Raw genomic sequence first — 10,355 nt, 5'->3', positions numbered from 1 at the left:
AGCAACTGAAACACCTAAAAGATTCATACATTAAATCTACACTTAGTTCTCTATGTGAAAAAGTAGATGCTTTTGGTGCAATGTCGAGAGAGAAAAGGGTTCTTCTTGATGCAAGATGAAAGCAATGAGAAAATTTTCTTTCCTTTTCAAGAAGCTGGAGAAGATTTCATCTGAGAGGTGCTGAGAAAATGACAGAAGAAACTGCTTGGAAGTGCATAAAAGGTATGCTGCCTGCGTTGTGCTCAGGGAGAAATCTTGAAATTGGGGTCTGGGAGAAAAGAATTCTGGGTGTTGTCCCATGGAGAGCAGCGGTAACAAAATCTGATGAAGAGGAAGAGGCAAGACAGATTCTGGGACATGAGTGGAATGAGTGGCCATTTCATTTGTGTGTAGTGGAGGTTTAGATGATGAACTTAGCATAGAAATCAGCTTCTCTGTATTTATGGTGCCTCCCACATCCAAGCACTGGTAGTTTCATTCAATCTAGAATGTTTTTCTGACAGAGGCACCAAAGAATGGAGTGTTTTCCTATATTATGTTCTTCTCGGAAGTTAATTCCAGCAGTACTCTGGGCTTACTTACTTCTGGCTCTGTGCGCAGGGGTTACTCCCAGGAACTATACACAGTGGAACCTCACACCTGAGTTGGGTGCAGGCAAAGAAAGCATCTTCATTCGTGCGCCTCTCCAGCCTCATAACTTTTCTTAATACCTTGCGATGGATCTATCGTCCACTTATGTATGTAAAATGGAATTCCTCAATTGCATCACTTTTGATATTCTGACTTGAAAAATTCTTTGGTGGTATTTTGCCTTGGACCACGTTGGCCAGCAGCATGCTCTCACCCACATGGGTTGTAGCAATCTAATATATCTCTGGATATTGGGAAGTGTGCCTTGGGGAGATCAATAAGTCCTGACTGAGAAGAGGTAATATAAAGTCTCATGAACCTCTGTATTTTTATTTGCTATATAGGCTTTTTTGAAATAAATTAACACAGGGTTGGAAAGATAGTATCCCAACTAGGGTGCTTGCCTTGCATGTGGCCAACCCAGGTTTGATTCCTGGCACCCCAGGTTCAATCCCCAAGCACTGCCAGGAGTGAACTCTGAATGCAGACCCAGCAGTAAGCCCCGAACACTGCTAGGTGTGGCCCCAAACCACCACCACCAATAACAACAACAACAACAACAACAACAAAAACACTTAGAGCCAGGGAAATCACAAGCTGTACACATGCTTTGTATGTGAGAGGTCTGGGTTTGATCCTCAGTACCACATGGTCCCCCAGCACCTCCAGGAGTGACCTGAGTACCTTTGGAAGTGGTTCCTCCCAATTAATGAATTAAAATTAATATTTAAAAAGTATGTCAGGGGCTTGAGCGATAGCACAGCGGGTAGGGCATTTGCCTTGCATATGGCCGACCCGGATTCAATTCCCAGCATCCCATATGGTCCCCTGAGCACCGCCAGGAGTAACTCCTGAGTGCAGAGCCAGGAGTAACCCCTGTGCATCGCCAGGTGTGACCCAAAAAAACAAAAAGAAAGTATGTAAAAGTAGTATAGTCTGTAGCTAAAACTTAAATGGTGTCAAAAGAATTACTGTTAGAAGCAATACTTCTGGTCTACCTCTCCCCATCATTCTCAGAAGGCTACAACTTTTGTTTCTAATTTGAGTTTTTCTAGTGGTTCCTGCCAGATCCATTCACCTGTTTATCCATTCATGCAATCCACAGATTTATTGAGCACTCTGTTAGTTTGCTAGGACTGCCAAATCCTACTGACTGGGAAGCTTAAACTATTTATATGTATTTTCTCACAGTTCTGGAGGCTAGAGGTTCAAGATCAATGTTCTGGCAGGCTTGGTTTCCTCTGAGGGTAATATGGGGAGGAACTGTTTCAGGTTTCCTTGCAGATAACCACCCTCCTTCTGCTTCTTTTCATGGTTATCTTTCTATGCATGTGCACCTACATTGTCTTTTCCTTGTCTGGTTCCCATTGCTGTGGCCCCATTTTAGCTTCATTGCCTCTTTACAGCTCTTCTCTCCAAATATGGTTATATTTGGAAGATGGAGCAATGGTACAGCGAGTAGGGCACTTGCCTTGCATGAGGCTAGCCCGGGTTCCATCCCTGACATCCCATCTGGTCCTCTGAGCATTGACGGGAGTGATTCCGGAGAGTGCTGAACCAGGAGTAATCCCTGAGCACCAATGGTGTGGCCCCAAAACCAAACTAAACAAAAACAAACAAATGCAGTTACATTTGGAGGTACTGGCAGTTGGGACTTTGACAAAGAATTTTGGGAGGTTGGAGTTGAGTCCTTCATCAGTATCTTCTATGTGGAAGTCACTGTTGTGAACACTAGAGAAAGAGCAGCAAACAGTACATGAAAATCCCAGAGAGTACTGAGTTTACATTCTAGTGGGGGAATCGCAACAGTAATCAAGGTAAATAAAAGACAGAGCATTTTCAAAGACAGTATGAGCTCTGGAGAAAAATAAAGCAGAGAAAGGATTTAGAGAGTTCTTAGTGGGGGGAGAGTGCTGCTGCAATTTCAAAGAACGTAGCCAAGGAAACCTCTTTGAGAAGGGGCTATTTTCTAAAGACTGGACAGAGGTGATAGAACAAGCCAAACAAATATCAGGGGAAAGAATATTCTATGCAGAAAGAACAGCTGGTATAAAGGACCACTTTACTTAAGCAGCAGCAGGAGGCCACTGTTGCTTAGAATGAACAATGGGCAATAGCAAGAGAGGCTGGGTTTGGGGCATGGTGAAGCAGATGATTGTATAAAGCCTAATAAACCTTACAATGGTTTTGACTTTTGTTTGGAGTGATGGTGTGTTAGTAAAATCTTGTTTACTCTCCTGTGTTTATTCTCTACTCTCATATTACTGCCATACTCATGCCACTTCTGACATCAGGGTATTTTCTCCCCCAATAGGAAATTCTCTGCAACACCAGCTGGATACGACTTAATCAGTCAGATCTGACACTATATGCCCAGGTTATACCATTTAAGCTAGTCAGATAATGTCAGATCCTACAGATTTCAGGCCCGGTCCTACAAGACTCTTCCCATTCCATTTCAGCTGTCAATCACAAGCGCTGAGTGTCACCTGTACTTCTGATCAATCAACTATAATTCTGAGGTTCCCATGATCATTTCCTTGAATAATTTTCTAGAGTATCTCATGAACACAGGAACACTTACTTACATTTACCAATTTAGTAAAGGGTATGAGAGCACATATACTGCCCGAGCCCATGTGCTGCTTGTGCCCACGTGGCTGAGCACATGTGGCACCTGAGTACATGTGTTGCCTGAATCTCCCCTCTTGAGATGCATACTTTCTTATCTAATACTGGGAAGTGTGTAGGGGCTCTCTCCACCCTTGGAGAATCCTGTATTCTCTCTTGAGAGCATTACTCTCTCTCTCTTTTGCTTTCCTTCCCTCCTTACCTTCAAAAACCTCCAAATAAAATCTGTTTTACTTCACTTGATCACTTGACTTCCTGTTAATCATCGATTTGCTTGAGCGGGCACCAGTAACATCTCCATTTGTCCCTGTCGCGTGCTAGTGTAGCCCAATAGCATCTGTTCGTTCTAGGAACACAAAGAGCCTCAAAACGATCGTTCAGGGTTTTGACGAAGAAGTCTGACCATCTTGTAGGTGGGCGGCCAAGGGGTCTTTTGACATCCTGTGGAATACAGTCGGTAACGGCTCTAGTCCAGTGGTCGTCTCCAAGTTTTACTTCAAAAATATAAATAAAGGGTATGGTAAAGGACACATATTAATAAACCAAGGAAGAGATACATAGGACACAGTCTGATAGGGTCTGAATGCAGGCACCTCTGTGCCAGCAGAGTTGGGGTGGGTCACTCTCCCTGTTTATTCACCGAACTGGTAGATCTAACTTTCTTATTTTCAGTTTATCTTATGGGAACTTTGTCAGATAAGCAAAACTGATCACTAAATACATTTTCAGATGTCTTTCCTACTCAATAAATTGGATACATAATACTGAGAACTCCAAGCTTCTAATCATGACTTGTTCTTCCCAGTGACCCGCCCCATCAGAAGCTAACCCAGAGACATCTCATGAAAACAAAACACTCCTATTACAAGTAAGTTACTCAGATTTTAGAAACCCTTTTTCGGGAACTGGGGTCAAAGACAAAAGTATTAGCATAAAAGATATTTGTGGAATATCTAGGAATCATAAGAATCACTTATGAATTTACAAGACTTTTTAGAATCTGTGTTCCAAGAATGGAGGTGGTGGTGGTACAGAGACCAGTATGAATCTTTTATATATTTCACAGATAGGAAAACACTGAATAAACCATGGGCAGCAAGGTCTGAATTAACCTTTTTTTGGGGGGGGGTCACACCCACTGTGCTCAAATATTATTCCTGGCTCTGTGCTCAGGGCTCACTCCTGGTAGAGCTCGGGGAACCATATGGGATGCGAGGGATTAAATCTGTGTTGGCCGCATGCAAGGAAATCTCCCTATCCACTATACTACCACTCTGGCCCCAAGTTAATTAAAAAATACTGTGGGCAGGCATACTCCATGGTGCTCAGGGGTTATTCCTGCCTCTTTGCTCAGGAATTACTCCTGGCGGTGCTCAGGGTGAGGCAGGCATATATTTAGTCTACTTATGAGGAGGGGGATGCTCAGCATCTCCATGTGGGATGCTTGGAATCCAACCTGTGTCCGCCACATGCAATGCAAGCACCCTACTCACTTTACTGTATCTCTGGCCCTGAATTAACTTTTAAATAGACTTACTCTGGCTTCTGTGTTAATAGTAGGCTGGAAGGGGGCAAAGGGTGAAAGTAGGAACACCAGCAAAAAGAGTGTTGTAGTAATCCATTTTCTAAATGATGTGTATACCGTCCTTCTTTGGTTTACCTAGTGCCTTCCAGCTCTGGTAGATGGGGATTCGCTCACTTGCACTGTAGCACAACCCATCTTCCTCCTGATGTATCACATTTTAAAATCTCCTTCTCCCCAGACAGCCATTCTAATATGTATCTTTTTGTTTGGATATCTTTTGGTTATTTTTGTGTCTTTATATAAGATACATAAATCTCTAAGTAGTGTTACATTATCTATAGATAGTATCTCTTGATTCTACATTTTCTAAAATTAGATTAGTGCTTCTACACATCCGTCCACCTCTGTAATTCTACTTCCCAACTCCTATAAGCTATGCCTTTAAGTTGTTTGTTAGCATTAACTTTATACTTTGTAATCATAATTAGGTTTCCTGTGATGTATTTCTAGTGCTATTCCAGAAGTTGAAAACTAATAAAGATAGTGTGATGATTCTATAAATATTTTTCAGTGTCACAACCTCCATCAATTTCTCTATATCATTCCATGTTCTACTAGCCTTCATTATTGGAAAAATGGCATTTTGAAATGGGTTTTATATTTTTTTAATTTCAAATTGCTTTCCCCCTCCCCTGTGAGTAGACTCAATCTATGCCTGCCTTACCAAAGCTCTATCTTCCAACTACTTTCTTATTTTATTTCTTGCTCAGGATGAATTCCATTCTTGATGTCCACTTCCTGTGTTAATTAGAAACAGTTCTCCACATTTGATCCATGAACTTCTTGTACAATGTTTCTTTTCCCTGGTGTTTCTTTATTGCCACCCCCTCCTTGGGTTTATTTCTTGCATTCTGTCACTTTATTATAGCTTTAATTTTCTTAGCTCTTAAACACACTATCTCTTTTGCTGATTTCCCTTTCCCTAAAGTTTTTTCAATGTTCTTTCTGGTGTTTTTCGGAGCTGGCTTACTTGTGTGTTCGCCTAACACCCTTCCTTTCAATTTCTAGCATCCAGGAATTTGTGAAATTTATTGTTACCGTGTCTATGTTCTTTTTTGTGGATTTGTAATTTTTTGTAAATTTTTGTATATTTTATTTTCATAAAGTAGTTCACAATAGTTCGTTACAGATAATATTCAGACACCAATCCCACCACCGAGCACTTTCCCACCACAATAAGAGGGAAGTGTGTGAAGGTTGTTGTGTTTCATTCTGGAGTCATTTAAGCCTGTTTATAATAGAATACAAGTAAGTATGTTAAAACCAGACAAATGTGTACTACTTTTGGTATGTAAGTGGAGTGCGAATGCAGCATCGCACTCCAGGAAATTCTGCATTGCTCTCTCCTGAGAGCTTTAGTTTATAGTCTCTGGATATGGGCCTTTGATGAGATTACATGGCGTCAGTGGCAGTTTGTGGGTGTGACTGCCAAGCTACTGGAAAACTGGGGAGCTGGGGAGAGGAGGCCCAGTCCTGATCTGAGCTGGATTGGAGATCTCAGTCAAGGGTTCCTGCATGCCTGTGTTTTTCTGCCGGTTCCCTCTTGGATGAGGCTCGTCTGAGTGTGTGGAGAGTGGCCTTGAGCATGGTGGTGGTTGGGTTCTGGTGGTTTTTGGCTACCGGGGTTCTGCTTGGGGCGGAGAGGGAAAATCAACCCGCCCCCTCTGAGGTCCCCCAGTAAGGACAGCCTGGCATGGGGTCAGTACATTCTGCTGGATTTGTAGTTTTCAGATCTCTGAATGATAATGTAATGATAATGCTATTTGGGGAGAGATAGACAATCTGGGAGTGTCTCTAGCCAAGTATTGATCTCAGTGATCTACAAGTATGGGGAATATCTTTTAGAACCCCTTCAAAGACCTTATCGAGACAAAACTAGTGAATTGTCATTGTGGGCATGGAATTTTCAGGGAAGATCGCCACCCTGTGTTACACTAACGCTGGGTAAAATTGTGACCACCATTTGCTCTGCAGGTTGAAACTGGGTGGGTGGGTGGAGGGGTGATATAAGAACATCAACTCCATTGTGTGGGACGTGGGTGGATAGGATGAGAGGAATTCAGCCTTTGTGGCACTACTAGTTTTTTTGGTAGGAGCGAGGGGAGTGAAACATTACCCAGTGGTACTCAGGGGCTCCTCCCTTTTGTGCTTGGGAGACCACGTGGTACTGTGAACTAAGCTTGGACCTTCTGCGTTCAAAGAATTTATGCCAGCCTGCTGAGCTCCTTCCCGCCCCGCTACTATGTTTAGAACATAAAAGTTGTTGTTTGTGGCTGACAGCCAGGACAGAGAGCATGTGAACAAGGCCCAGGGGGAGCTCATGAGGATGCTGGATCAGGGATGCAGTCCTGCTGGAGTGCACTAATAAACAAGGCCCCAGGCCTCCCTAATACTTTGAACGTGACTGAGAGCACAGACAAGCTGGACTCGCATATTCTGTGCTCAGGAAGTGGTACATTCAGGCCACCTGTGCCATCATTGGGGAATGGATCTCTGAGGGACTGGACTGGTTATATGATCAGTCTCTGGAGCCAGGAGTAAGCCAAAATCCTCTCACTCCCTCTCCATCTTTGCTTTTCTCTCCTAATGGCAAATGTGCACACCGTGGAGTGGGTCCCAGAAGCTATCTCCGCAGTGGGCCACTGTGCTTCATCATGCTGCAAACGTGCCTGAGACTGAGTTTGTTTTTCATTATTGCCAATACTTTTTGTTTCCAATGAGACAGCTTCTGGTACTTCTATGTAATATTACTCAGCACTTCAAAAAATTCATTGTAGGCCTGGAGAGATACTACAGTGGATAAGGTGTTTGCAGAACCAATTCTATGCCCAGAATTCCACATGGTCACTCTGGGCACCATCAGGCATAAGCCCCTGAGTACTACCAGGTGTTCCCTATCCTCCCTTCCCCCCAAAATAATTAATTATAAAAAGAGAATCAACCTACTGTTCAGTACTGAAAAGGGATTTTAAGAGTCACTAGCCAAGATTACCTCTTCTGAACTTTATTTGCTTTGAGGTGCATGCTGACATTGTTTTTTAACCCAAAGTCAGTGCAGTTTTCAAAATAGGGCTGGAGAAATACTGCAGGAGTCCAGGTGCTTGTCTTGCGACCTCCTAACTCTGACTCAAATCCCTGGCAACACATACAGTTCCCCAATAACAACAGGGGTCAAGTCTGAGCCAGGAACAGCTCCTGAGCACCACCGAGAGCGCCCCCAAAATCTCCACCCAAAAATATAAATAAAAATATTAAAATGTAAAATGGGGGGCTTCAGAGACATAGTACAGGGGTTGAAGCTCTTGCCTTATCTTCAGCATACCCTAAGTTCATCCCCAGCACCATATACAGTCCCCGGAGCCCCATCCAGGACTGGTCCCTGAGCACAGAGTGAGGGCTAAGCCAGGTGTGGCCTAAAAACACAAAAAAGATAGAGAGAATTCTGGACTACAATGTGTACATTTCTATGTAGACATTGCTGATTCCGTAGTAATGGACAGCATGTTGTCCTATTTCTTGTCAGAATGTGAGACTATCCATCCTGTATGGTCACGACAGGAGCCCAGTAATTCACTGTCTCTCTTAGCTACAGCATTTATGATTGCATTTGTGCTTAATTAGTCACCCAGCCACCTGGCACTGGGCTGAGGGCTGCTGCCATCAGCTCAAAGACCCCCTTTGGTTAGTGTGGGGCATATTGACTGAAGAGGTCCGACCTGATCAGGACCAGATTTCTCAGCAGGCGTACGTAGGCAGACAGGCAAAGCAGATCCACAGCCCCTCAGAATGCTGGGCTGCATGGGTTTCAGCTGGAAATGGCGAGATTTGCCAGGGGAAACTATGACTAGTACTTCTCTCTTTTGTTTTTTGATTAACACTAAAGAAGCTGGAGCTGTTAAACTTTGTCTGGGGAAAAACCTCAGAACTGGTTTATTTGGTGTCATAGTGCCCCTTACTGCTTTCAATGCTTGATTAGTAATCAACTGTTTTGTCTACTGGCTTTCAGTCTTCATTTCCACAAACAAGCACTGTAATTATACCTTTTAGAATAAAATCACTTAACTATGAAAAAGAAAGAGAGCCTGGGGAGATAGCTCAAAGGGCTGAAGCACATGCCTTGCATGAATGAGGCCCTGAATTTGATTTTTTGCTACCACTTGAGCTCTAGCACCACTGGGTCCAAGCAGCATAGTGTTGCCGAGCCAAGCATCACTGAGAGTGGCCCTGGAGAGGCACTGTCGGGGAGGTCCCTCTCCCCAAAGAAAAGAAATACTTCGATTCAAACTCTGGCACTACGTTTGGTCCCCAGAACATTTCCAGGAATAGCTCCTGAGCACAGAATCAGGAGTAGCCCCTGAGCACCTCTGGATGTGAATCAACCCCAACCCTATCTGCAAATAAGATGAAATATTACAGTTCGCTGCAACTTGAGTGGAACTGGAGAGCATCACACAAAATCACAATCACAAATCATCCTGTTAATCGTCGATTGCCTCGAGCAGGCCCCAGTAACGTCTCCTTCATCCTAGCCCTGAGATTATATTCAAGGCTCTTTAGGAGAATGAGACCCATCATTGTTACTGGTATTTGGCATATTGGGTACGCCACAGGGAGTTTGCCAGACTCTGCCGTGTGGGCAGGCTACATTCGGTAGCCTGCCAGTTTGTCCAAAGTAGGAATGAGATAATAAGATGTCATAATAAGAGGACGTGCGGCCGCATTTGCGGCCGCGCGGTTCCAGGAGCTGGTTTTTATAGTCTCTGAGTCTTGGAGAGCATCATGTTTAGTAAAATAACTCAGAAGGAGAATGAATACCAGATGATCTCACTGTTCTGGGGTATATATACTGCAAAACTAGTTTAGTTCCTGCGTGAGTCCTTGAATTTTGTATGTAAGATTAGCGCACAAAACTCCAGATGCTTATGAAGTTATTTAACAGCTTTAAAATAGTAGTTTCGGATCTGCTAATGTTCTATGTCCAGGAGTCACACTGGCTCCCTGTTGGTTCCTGTGGACACCATCATTGGTTTACTCTCAGTTTACTTCGCTGCTTTCTCTCTGATTCTGTCTCTCAAAGTTCACAGCTGTTGGGGTTCTGATGCTCTGTAGCCTGCCCCTGTGGCTCCAAGGCCTGTCTTTCAATGCAGATGTTTTCACTCTTGCATGATGTATAAAGAAACAAAAAGCAGCAGGTGGGGTACTTGCCTTGCATGTGGCTGACTTTGGTTCAATTCCCACTGAACACCGCCAAGAGTAATTTCTGAATGCAGAGCCAGGAGTAAACACTGAACATCACAGGATGTGCTCCCCCAGAAGAAGAAGAATCAACAAGCATGGAAATAGACAACGTCCAGTAGAAACACACACAAGACTCTGACCACGGAACTAAGGTTACCGAGAGAGTATGCTAGGAGGTGGAGGTGGGGCAGGGAGAGATAGGTTGGATGAAAAGAGGTCTAGGGCCAGTGCTGGGAGGATATTGACACTTTGTTGGTGGGTGTGGTGTAGT

The sequence above is a fragment of the Sorex fumeus genome, unplaced genomic scaffold, assembly GCF_029834395.1.
Source record: "Sorex fumeus unplaced genomic scaffold, SorFum_2.1 ptg000171l, whole genome shotgun sequence".
Taxonomy (NCBI): domain Eukaryota; kingdom Metazoa; phylum Chordata; class Mammalia; order Eulipotyphla; family Soricidae; genus Sorex; species Sorex fumeus.
Note: the sequence above shows the minus strand (reverse complement) of the source record.